We start from the raw sequence: 12,245 nt of genomic DNA, 5'->3' as shown, positions 1-12,245 counted from the left end.
TCCTATACTGAGTTTGAATTGAAATGAAGGTTTATTCTCTCAGAGTCAATCTGGTGGCGTCGTACATTTGGTTCTTCGTGCAGCAACGGCTCAACCTGCCTTCACCAAATCCGCGCTGTTACTCCAAACCATCGCGTACCATCATCAGACCATGATATTCGAACTTACCAATCAAATGACGCCGTGTTGGATCGGGCTAATTGGCATGTTACTCCCGGTTATGGCTATCGGAATTCCCGTAAATGTATCCATTCGAGACTCTGAAATGTATCCACGTCGATACCCATGAATGGGGTATCTATGGTAACTGCACCAGTTGCGTATCACCTACAGAACAACACTTGTAAGTTAGGCCGCTTCTAAAAACATCAAATGTTACCGGCAACCAGAGGTATAGAAAGTTTCACTGGTTTCATACTCTTTGTATCGTAGTCGACTACAGGTCCATAACAGAGGTCCATAACGGTTTACGCTCGTGCTTTTTCAAGTGGGATATCATCTCCACATTCTAAACCAAAATTGTACCATCGTACGTTATTTGATCCATCGAATCCAACGACCTACCCGTGTAGCCCTTTATCCCTCCGACATTTTGGGCGACCGATACGATCCCGTTGCGTATTATCAAATATTTATTGATTAAATATACATGAAGACGTTTTGAAGCTATTGCAGCGCTACGCGCCGGCTGAGTAGGGCTTCGCCTGCGAGGCCTAAACTCGCTCAATTCCCCAAGTTATAGTTTCATTTTATTCGCCAGTCTCGGGTGAAACGTATAACAATCCTGGTCTGCAGATATTCGCTTATATTGGCGTTTTGTGTACGGTCTGGGAATCCTTTCTACTTTATTATACAGAAGTCTAGATTTCATTTCGCGTCGTAAAGAATATTTTTACTATTCTTATCCGCACTTAGCTGCGGTGAAACGCGTGTGCTGCGCAACTAGTTCAAGTGGAAAGCTTCTATAGTAACGACACAGTTATTTCACTACTTCAACCTTGTTCTTTGGAAGAACTGTGAACGTTAGTAAAGTATGAACGAGGTGTTATGTGCAATATTGAGGAACGGACGAGTTCAGCGTCGCTCAATTTGCTACTGGGGCTGGGCATGTCTGCAGGCTGTTTTATTACCGAATCGATCTAATGCCCGCAAGGAAATTTAAGACAATAAGAAGATCGAATCAAGTCAAGATTGAATCAAGTCACGCGCTCGACTTCGTCGCCATGGTGGCATACTACTCGACCAAATTTCCAGCCCCTCGTCAAATGCGTTACACTGTTATTCTACCCTATCAAGCGAAACGACTTTATCTTTGAACTCGGTAAATTAGAGAGAGAAAAAACTGGAGGCGGCCCGGATTGAATAAGGCTTCGTATTGTTTCTTTTCCTTTTGTTAGCGTTAAACAGGCTGAATTCTCAAACGAATCGCGATGCACCAGCAACACGAAAATTCGGTCAATGTATGGACATATATTTCGGTATGCCGATTATTCTTCTGTATAATTTCTTCTTTGAAATTTATTCTGAATCAATGGTTCATGCTGTCCCGCTGTCGGGCAGCGATTGAACAATCGTGTACGCTGTTCATGTTCTGAAGTAGACGCTAAGTACTGGCCCTGGAAATACCGATGTGACCTGAGAGGCACTGCGTGTACATGTGCACCTCACAAAAGAGGACTCTGTGTAAAAATTGCGATGTACTTCAACGATATCTTCCTTCTTCTAACACGATCCGGTGTCACAGCGTCACGTGGTCACTAGCCCATCACCCAGAATTCAAGATATGTGACGAATGGCATGGCTAGATGTATTCAAAAGAATAAGTCGTTGTGGGAAGTGGATATGATGTTATTTGTTCAATGCTAAGCCGATGTAAGATTGAAAGGAAAAGGAAGAACGAAAAAATGGATCAGTAACAGCAGCACTTTCGACACGCGCTGTACATGCGGTGTAATTAATGTCGGGATGTTCCCTTGGGTCGTTTTCGACGAGGTTACCTCAGATCAAGACGAGAAGTACATATAATTCCAAGACGCTATTATCGTAGCACCATTGTCTGTTTCATTAAGCCTCTGAGACTTGGCCTGTATCTCTTCGCTTTTAGAGCAGTAATCAACACGGGGTCCAAACCAAATTACAACTAAGATTAATAGCGGGACTTGCCTCTTTTAATGCGTCTTAGAATAATCATAACTGAGAACAGCAGCGAGTTACTTCTTCCTTGAAGAATTCACCCTGCCCGGAAGTTGGTAACGAATTTCAATACCGTGTTGCTAATTGGCACGACTCACTTTTTCTCGCTGTGTATCTTTTCTTACACTGTAGATTTCGAATGAAGAAAGACGCATTCGTCTTACGACCCACAAGATCCGCGGCTTTGATTTGGACCCTCGTTTCCAAGAATAAAAAGAATTACTTCATTTGCCCGCAGTCTTAGGCGTGGTTTTCGTTAATGGCTCCGCAAATACAACGGCTGATACGTACTCGGCAGATACCGTTCATGGTACTTCGTTACAGCCATGTTCTCTTCACAATCCTGTACAAATCGCTACGAGCGATTGCTAGACGATCCAGCTACATATTTATACTTCGCGATTACCAATTTTTCAGTTTCATATGTTCAGTAAACACAGCGGTAGATTTTACAAGCTGAAATATTCGCTTTTATTACGCTTTAACTCTCTTCTCTTGCTCGTTTGAAATTTCTATTCAACGTGGGGCATTACATTTTCGTAAAATTTTGCTCGGCGATGAACCAACCCCCGTTATAGCCACGTTTTTTCACATCGCATACATTGTACACTTTACTGCGATATAAAAATACACGAACATGTACCGCAGGAATTTCAAAACCACAACACCTTGCATTTCAAACGAATAATACAGTTTCAACAGAAAAAAGTTATACCGACAAACGCACCAGAAAAAATATCGTCGATCAGAACCATCATGTAGATATACCATGTATAACTGGATGTGTGTTTAATAAAAATTGCGTAATTGGAAGTGAATGCAGTTGAACAGAAGAATTTCAATTATCTTCAATTTATCAGAAGCACCGCAGTTGATTATTATCAGTAATGAAAAAGGACGATTAAAAACATGAACAGAGAAATTGAATGAAAAAATTGAATTAAAACTGCTTGCTTTTTGCCAGGTTTTTGACCACGCTTATTCCCACTGGACTAACGCCACTCAGTGTATTTTATAATCAGAGCGAAATAAACTACGGTTGCTCTAAATGCCGAACACTCGTAGATGTAATAAAACAAGGTTAGTAGGCGATCAGTTTTTACCTTTTACAACTTCAGAACAAACACTCCGTTAGCTTTCCTCCAGTCATGTCGAGACCGCAAAAATCACGAAGCAAAACTCAAGTCGCCGATTTAACAATTAATGTAGCGGTTATTTTCCAAATATTGTACAAAATGTGTATACGTAATGTATGTAAAATAACTATATAGTTAAAAATCAACTTCCTTGTCACGGTTAAGCTCTGCCATCGCGTTGACACGAATCAACGAGCTGATGTATATTTTCTTATAAAATGGAATTGACGCCACGCGTAATTTAATAAGAGTGAATGTAAACATTCACGTGGATTGATCAATGCTCGCGGTATTTGATTTAACACTGTAAGCATTATGAAGACGAGATTGCAGAGCGCTTGCAAAAAGCCAGGGAAATAAAGAATGAAAAAAAGAAGTGCTAAAAGACAGCTGAGACGGCCGGTTTATGGTTAGATCGACCGAAAAATACGGCAGCGATTCTGACATGGGGGACCTTTTTCGTCACAACTTGACTCGGCGTTCGTTTTTTACACTGCAGCTGCGCAGGACGCGTGGGTTAGTTGTAATTCCAGGATGGTTGCGAGGGAGACGAGGTCAGACATGCTTTGAAAAATGTAAACGCGTTCTTCGTTTTTCACTGCGGACGCGTTTTTTCACCGAAGCAAAGGAAAAAATAAGCAAGAAGGAAAAGAAACGGCAAGAAGAAGAAATTTTTTAAGCTCCTTTTTGTAATCCTATTTGTCGGATGAACCGCTTTCCGGGACATTAACTCCGTCCGTCTTGGATTCCGGCTTGTCTTAGCCTGCAGGACCCCTCTCCTCATTCGGCGAAATGCCGAGAATTAAACCTCGGCCAAGATTCAGAGAGAAAAAGACAACCGCGACGGCGGTCGTCACTCGCTCGTCTAATTCTAGTCTTCGAAAGTATAGTCGCTGTCTCATAACGGTTTTATTACCTAAAGCATGCTGCATAATTCTTTTTCGGTATAAACTACCAACGAACGTAGTAACGCGAGATCGTCGTCTCCGCTTGAGGAATTCCAATTTGCAATTACACTCGACGTTGCGCCCTTGCCTCTCTCACTCTCTCTCTCTCTCTCTCTCTCTCTCTCTCTCTCTCTCTCTCTCTCTCACCTCTTCTCTTTCACTCGCTCTTAGACTACGTATATACACGTACAGGCATTCGCCGTTTGAGCACTCTTCACAAACCGATTCAAGAGCCGGAGGAGGGCCTCAATTACACTCGGAGTTTAACCGCCTCTTTGGGTCGAATATCGCGACCTCGATTCCAATATTTTTCGGGCGTTTGGATTAACTCTCTTTTATTCTCTTCTTTGCATCCCTGCGACGCGACGCGGCGTCGTGCAGATGAAAATTCAAAAATCCTTGGAGTCAATTTACCCTGAAATTTTGGAAAATTATTATCAACTACTCGGAATGGCTCGCAAATATGGACCAATGATTTACTCGCACCGTACGACGTCTCCGGGTGTACGAATAGTATTTGCACACGTAGGTACACATGCCGACCATCCGAGCTTAGGGGCACCTACCCTTGCAGGGCGCCTTGCGCAGTGTCAGATAACTGTCAGCGGACGAGATTCCGAGCACGCCTCTCCAGCCGCGGCTTATTTTCCCGGTAAAATCACAAAAATCCTTTTGGTGGCGTGCGGTCGCATACACAACGCCACTCTTAGCCCACGATCATCGCTGGTCCCCATGCCGCCCCAAGTATCTGGTGTTCGTGACTCGATATACACACCCCCGTGACCCCATAGAATCTCAATGAGACTTTCTACTCGGGGCTGCTTTATGATTTTCATATTTCTCCGTTCCGCTTTTACTGGGATATACGCTTGGTGCGGTCTGATCGCGCTTTGCCTGATATTAATGGAAAAGTTTCGTGTAATTTATTTTTTTTACCATTTCAATTCTCAGTGAAAAATAACTTGGTTATACGTTTTTATTTTTTTATCTCAAACAAAGTCGAAGTAAGTATAGAAAGTGTTGAAAGAATTTATGCAAGGCGTCACACACGCCAAAATGTATATTCATATATTTATCAGGAACGGTGAAGTTCCTTTGCATACAATTTTTGCGACTTTCGTTTTTAACGGAAATCAAAAAATGCCACCTAATTATTTTCAATTACTCGATGCACGCGTGAAAAACAGGAATTTTATTTACCATGAAATTATCCCATCGCTTCAGAATTCGGGGATCGCGTGTTTATCGGTTGAAAGTGGAACATTCCCGAAACACAGCGACGCTTCTGGAAGGATATTTCGCCATTTCTCTTCATCTGCAGCAGTTGAATCCTTCCGTGGCAGGCCTAATCTCTGAAACCCTTGACGCGTAGATAAATCGATAGATATAGCCACTGCCTTTGCCCCCTTGTCAGCTTACCTATACACCGGGAAAAACGAACCACCCGCAGAACTTGTACTCCCTTGGTTATACGTAACCGTACAGTCCTCCAGTGTGGCGGAGGCAGAAGAAATCTTGCCCCTGATATTTTCTTGCCCTCTGCTACAGGTTAACAGCGTAAAAAGTTCAAAGAACGAGCTGGAGACGAGGTGGAAAAGAGGAGAAAGAGAACGAGTCAGAAAAAGAGGGATGAAGGAGAGAAAGAGAGTGGAAGAAAGGGTAGGGAAAAATATATACCGCGGGATCTTTTGCCTATCCGGCAACAATAAAATACGGTGGGTGTGGCAAAAAGTGATCACGCTCTAGAAAGCGGAACGATATTTTTTGCCACCGCGCGATCATCAAATACCGCAAACCCATCCACGTCCCGGGGTCTTTTCGCGCGGCGAATAGATGTGAGAAAAAATTGAATCGCAAGAAAACAAAGGGGTGAAAAAATAAATAATTGAAACTACGTCGCTGAGTATGACTACAAAACCCGGGGCTTATATCGCGTTGATTAAACGGTGCTTAATTAAACCAGCTCCGCTTTCGACTAATCTCGACCTCCTTAAATAACCGTGGGAACGAAACTACACGCAATCTGCAAGCGCGGCGCGTTGCCTCGGGTGAAATAATAAACGAGAATAATAAAAGGGCGAGGGAGTGAAAAAAATGTAATAAAATGCAATAAAGAGAGTAGAGAAAAAAAAACGGAAGGAAAAACCGAGTTATGCGCAGAAAATCTGAAATGCTGGTCACGGCGGGAGTTTGAGGGTATTGTCCTGTCACAGACGCCGGGGTTCAGACTATTCGCGTTTCACCGCGTCGCCGAGGATCGTCGAAGGCCCGAGGGGGCGAAAGAGGCGGAAAAGCGACCGAGAGCTTATGATTTGTAGCTGAAGGACGAGGTATTACGGTGTCTCTGCTGGTTGATAGATGGCCGCGCTTACTCTTTCGCCCTCGAGGGCGTCCGCGACGCCTGGAGGGCCAAAGGGCACGAATGCCGCCCTCTTTAATCACGACTGGTACCCTCCCGCAAGCTTCGACGTCCCGGACCATTTCCTGATGCATCCCTCGCCCCGCTGCGGCAGGACCATATACACTTGTACACCTGGGTGTCGTACGTATTCCATGCCGGGACTTTTCCGGTACTACTTTTACTATTTTTATTACCCCCCCAGGATCCGCGAGGAGTTTCGTCCTCTCCTTTCGAATCTACGACGATTCGACGAACTCCCCTTAATCTCCCAGGAGGTAGGATACCGGTTACTATATCTATGTACCTGTGTATACGTTATCCTTCCGCCGTCGTCCCGTACCACGGAACGCTTGCATAATAAAAAATCACCTTGCGAAATTTTCTCACCGTCTTTCGTGTAAACTCGATCCTTGACTTTTTTCTTGACGATTTTCACCAAGTTTCTTCAATCCTATTAAAGCGAGTAGGTAAAGAACAGAAACAAGAGTACCAAAAATACATAAATCAGTCAATATTATCCTCTCTCATTTTTATAACTATAAAATCTTGTGCAGAACAGCTTCTCTCGAGTTGAAGTTATGAGCTGTCATCAAACCAGCTGCCCGGAGCCTGCACTGACGATCCATCATCCGTGTTGTATAATACCGGTGATCAAAAGATCATCGCATGCAGGCGGAGCATCGGACTAACTTTATCCTGCGCCAGAGAGACTGTATGATCTCTTTCAAGAAAATTTCCTCTCCGTAACGAAGATTCACGTATGCATATATGTGAGCCTGCTGCAGAGGATCGCTGCACCTGCACGAGCTTAAGTTACTCCGTGACATGTACGCGAAGTTGAAAGAACGTTGAAACACGTTGGTTCAACTTGGAAGCCGAAGTCCATCCATAGCAACGGGTTACGTTGCACGAGGTCAGGCTTCTTGGGACTAGGAAGTAGGAATTCGCTTTTCCAAGGCACGGGTTGATTGCTTTTCTCCCGTAAATCCGGTTGACCCTCGTCTCCGTCAAAAGGTCTCGCGACGAGAGTACCGGGGTCCGATTTCGAGGTGTCGGAAAATTAAGAAAAAAAAAAAAGAATGAAAGATGAAAAAAACGGAAAGCCGAACGGATATGTCAGAACGCAGGAAGAAAAAGCGTGGAAAAAACGCTGAAAATAATTTGTTACAGTTATTGCTTGCACTCACCGTTTCGAATATTAAATTTCGAATTCAGTCTTGTTCCCCGTGTAAATTTAATACGAAAACATGAGTGGATTACTTGTAACGTCGCGAAAAATGGAAGTAAAATATAATAGCAAGCTCGCCCAATTTTTTCCTGAAAATTTCTCAGCAATTTTTCACCGTAAATCGTTCATCAAATGTTATACCCATAATGTTTCGTACGTGTAAACCTACACAGAATTGAAAAAATTATCAATCGCAGGTTTTTCCAGATATTTTATTGTCGCCGTGCGAGTAAAAAAGGTGAATCATGTGGTGATTTTTCTTTGGAATTTTTCCCTCCGTATTCTCACTTTGCGAGATCAATCGTTATCCGGCAGTTAATCCTGGCCGAGGGTGAGCACGTATGTGTACGAAGAAACTCGGGCACAACGAGGGTCGTTAGTCTTAGTCGTTTGACTGCTATTAGTTCGGCTCGTTGCTCCTCCTCTTCACTTTTCCGCTATCGGTTCACTCCGTCTTTCTCCTTATCATTACGCACTCATTCTTCGGTTTCTCACGCGTTCAGTGCCCAAAGGTCCGTTCGTTTCTTTGACTTTATTTATGGATGGCACTAAACTTCTCTCCATTGCTTTTGATTTTGCTCTGCGCACGAGGCCAAAAAATAATCCGCAGGGAGATAGAGAGAAAGAGAAAAGGCCGGAACCCGTGAAATAAAAGCTCGCGTCTTTTCCCTTCCCTCCCACGACGCTGACGGAGAAGAGTCGGGCCAGTCGACGGACACGTGACTCGAGAGAATGAAAGATGGTGTCCGGGCGCGGGGCGCCTCGGGTGCTGTTAACCAAGTCGCATCTCTGATTTTACGTGTAATTACTAAAGGTTAACCGCCGCGCCCTCGGAGTCTCGACGGGTGTTCACAGGGTCGTGGTTATCAAATCACCCGCAGGCATATCGAACGCGGAGAGAGCACCTCTCCTCGAGATCCTCCCGAATTTAGTTGGGGATGGAATTTGAAAGGCGATGTAGTCGGATCGAGCGATTATTCAAAACTCTGAAAGGCCGGAATTGTAGCCGTTCCTTATACCTACCCCCCGATTCGGCGATCCGCTGAACGAGTTCCGAGATACTCTTAAAGTCCCGTTAAAATTTCTACCCTTATCGAATCGATCCTCTAATTAGGTACAGAAGAACGAATTCCTAATTTATAATTATTAATTAAAGAATGAATTCTCATTGGATTGATATCACCAGCCTCAACGCCCGAAACGCGTCTCTTCGCTCCTCGGAAAGTCTTTATTTCCCGGTCACTTGATCGATCGAGGCGCAAGATAGCCGGTGGAACCGATGGTGCGGGAAAAGAAGACTCACTGGGTTTTTAATCGTCCACCATTGAAAGTTGGCGCATGAACGCGTACGTGTCCGTACATCCGATATTGAGTGTGGAATTTAATCATAATTTTGAAGTCGGAATTCCCTCGGCTAATATCTCGTCCCGGGCGCAGGGCAAGGGCGGTAAGAGCGGGTTGGAAAGTCGGCCGAGGGTCGGTTAGGTGGGGTAATGTAAGGTAAGGGAATCTTAATCTCGTTGAAGCGGCGTGGCGGTGGCGGCCGCCTCGCAGATTTTCCACCTGGCACTCGCAGCCCTGGGGTGTAATTTCAGTAATTTAATTCCTCGGCTTAATAGAGGAACCCGGGTGAAGGTCGGGGTGAAAAAGCTACCGGCGTATCAGGATATAGTCCGGCTTTCGGCGGGGTGATCCAGGCGAAAGAGTTGAAGCGGAGCCGTCGAGACGCCGCCCACATTACCGGGCTTTTTGTCCTTGCTCCGCAAGGCCGGACGGACGGCTGAACCGTGGTGGCAACGATACGAAAAACCCCCTAAAAACCGTTCAATTTCTCTACATCAGTTACACCGAAAGAAGGGGCGAACCGGAAGGCTCGGAAAAAAGGGCGAAGGTCCGGTTCGATCCGATCCTGCAGCGCCGAAGAACCCTTCAGCGGCCTCTTTGGGCGGGTTTAGCGAAGAGTAAGTCCCCGGGGGCCTAAATTGGCGGGGTGACTCTCCGCGCTATTTTCCCGCCTTTCAACTTCGCCCGTCTTCCGTCGCCTTCGGGAAAAGTCATCTCCGCGCAATTCCGAAGGGCTGGCCTAACTTCGGTCCGTTGTCGCTCTCCTAGAGAGAGCCGAAGCTAGCTTACAGCGAAGCATCGCCACCGTCGAAGTATACGTGTAGCGACCCAACCCCACTCCCTGTATCTCTCGGCTTCCTTTTTCCTTTGTTCTTTTCCTTTTCTCGGCCGTCGCCTTCTTCCTTCCTCGCTACACGAACCCCTCGAAAAGAAGGTGGATGGGTATTGGGTGGGAGTCGATAACGCAGCATCAGCTCGCTCGCTCTTCCTGCGCCGCGGAGTGATCAAATGCGACGTTTTCTTTACAATATAGATACGTCGGCGTATCTCTGGTTACTTACGTTAGTTGAACGGTCGCCATCGTACAGTCGAGGATCTCTCATCGCTTGGTTTTCTCTCGCGGTTCAAAAAATAATGGGAATTCTAGAAGTGATGTCGTTTACTTTCAGTACCTCGACGTCTTCTTCTTGTACACTTTGCCGGCCGGGTAGTTGTGTTACCTTGAATTCCAACCTGACTTCCATTTCTCGGCTAATGAATGCGTGGTTGCTGTGACGAAGAGATCGCCTTCCTTCAATTTCGTGACGAAATATTCTTTCCGCAGAATTTTACTTTCCGAAAACACTCCGCGATATCGCATCGCGCTGGACGAAATTACGATCTTCCTTTACCGCCATTTTTCGGATCCTGTGATTTCACACTGCGCATTACATATTCGTTGGCCATTCACCTTCATCGACGGACATTGGGACACGTAGAACCCATTACCCGGATCCTTTCTCGGTTGAACAATCGACATAACACTTATCGAAATTTCCGGCCACTGTTATTTCGTCCCGTTTTTAGTAACAAGTTTCACGAAGACGCGGAATCGCGTCGCAAAATCGATCCTCCACTCGCCGAATTCGACTCCTTGGCGTCAACCGTCCGACTGAAGCCGAGTTCTGTAATTAATACTGTATCATTTATCGCGACTATCATTCTCCCGCTTTTTCGTTCCCCCTTCTTACACTTCAACTCCGCAAGTGGGACTTACCATCAGTAATCCTTACGCCGATTCGGTTGATCCGCTTAGTGTCTACTAGATCGATCTTCTTTCATTTTATCCTCTTATAATCTGGAGGCGAGGTTATTGACTCGGCTGGATAAAATGATCTGTACACGTGTAAGGAGGTTTTTTTGTAACATGATGTCCAACCGTTTGAGGAGGCGTATTTACGTATTTCCACATCGGCGCAGCGCTGTTGCTAAACTCCAATGGACATTCAAGCGTATTCCACCCACCACGCGATGGACAGTTTACGAGACTACTTTAAACACGTGATGCTGCGTGCTTTACTTGTGACCAGAGACTTTTTGCACACAATTACTCGATTTCCACCCCTTCCGTCGCCGCTGATACGAATGAGTAAAAATGGTTCCCGATACCATGTGGAGTAGTAACGACGGTCGTTAATGTGGAAGATGAATGCAGATGATTATAATCAGCGAAGAAATATCGAGAGTGAAGTGATCCGAGAGATCTAGAAAGCTCAATCGACCCTTGGGATAATTTCCAATCATACTGGTACGGCTGCAGCTGAATCATCGTCGGATATCGCCGTCGAAGAATAATATACCATCGAGCAAAGTGCTCTCAGTAGAACATTGCAACGGTTCGAGTGCCGTGTTCGCGTGGTCTGGTAGTATAAGGTGGTCACAAATACCGGCGACAGGGAAGCGAATGCGATTGGATATAGTCGAGGGTAGGAAACTGAGAAAATCACTGAACTTATAGAATGGAAACGGTGTCTGGTGACACGGAACGTGGTAGACCCTTCGCTTCATCTTGGTAATCAAAATGCGAGTGACTCTTTTCCCGCGGAAGCTCCGAGTGCTTTGTAACCCGATTTCGTTAAAGATTGCAGCAGCACTGAAGTACGTCTCCGATTCCAATCCGCTGCACTTTGATTGAGAAATTCCGGAACCACATGGATCAGCAGCAGTAGCAGCAGCATAATTCTTCAATTTCTACAGAGATAAGAACTCCTTTTAAGAAGAATCATCCCTTTTTCAAACAATGTCCTTGAACGGCGCCACCCGCCGCGTCTCGGAACAAGTGGAACGGACCGCATCTGATTACGCTTATAACAATGTACCGCCGAGGTTTCGAGGGGGGGTGGAATAAAGCCCATTGCCTGTATCGTCGACGGATAAGATTCTCGGCTGCAGGGGTCGCGGAACACGTATCTGAGCTATGATAGAATTATAGAGTGGGCCGGGCGAGAGAGAGAGAG

The sequence above is a fragment of the Neodiprion fabricii genome, chromosome 6 (assembly GCF_021155785.1).
Source record: "Neodiprion fabricii isolate iyNeoFabr1 chromosome 6, iyNeoFabr1.1, whole genome shotgun sequence".
Taxonomy (NCBI): Eukaryota; Metazoa; Arthropoda; class Insecta; order Hymenoptera; family Diprionidae; genus Neodiprion; species Neodiprion fabricii.
Note: the sequence above shows the minus strand (reverse complement) of the source record.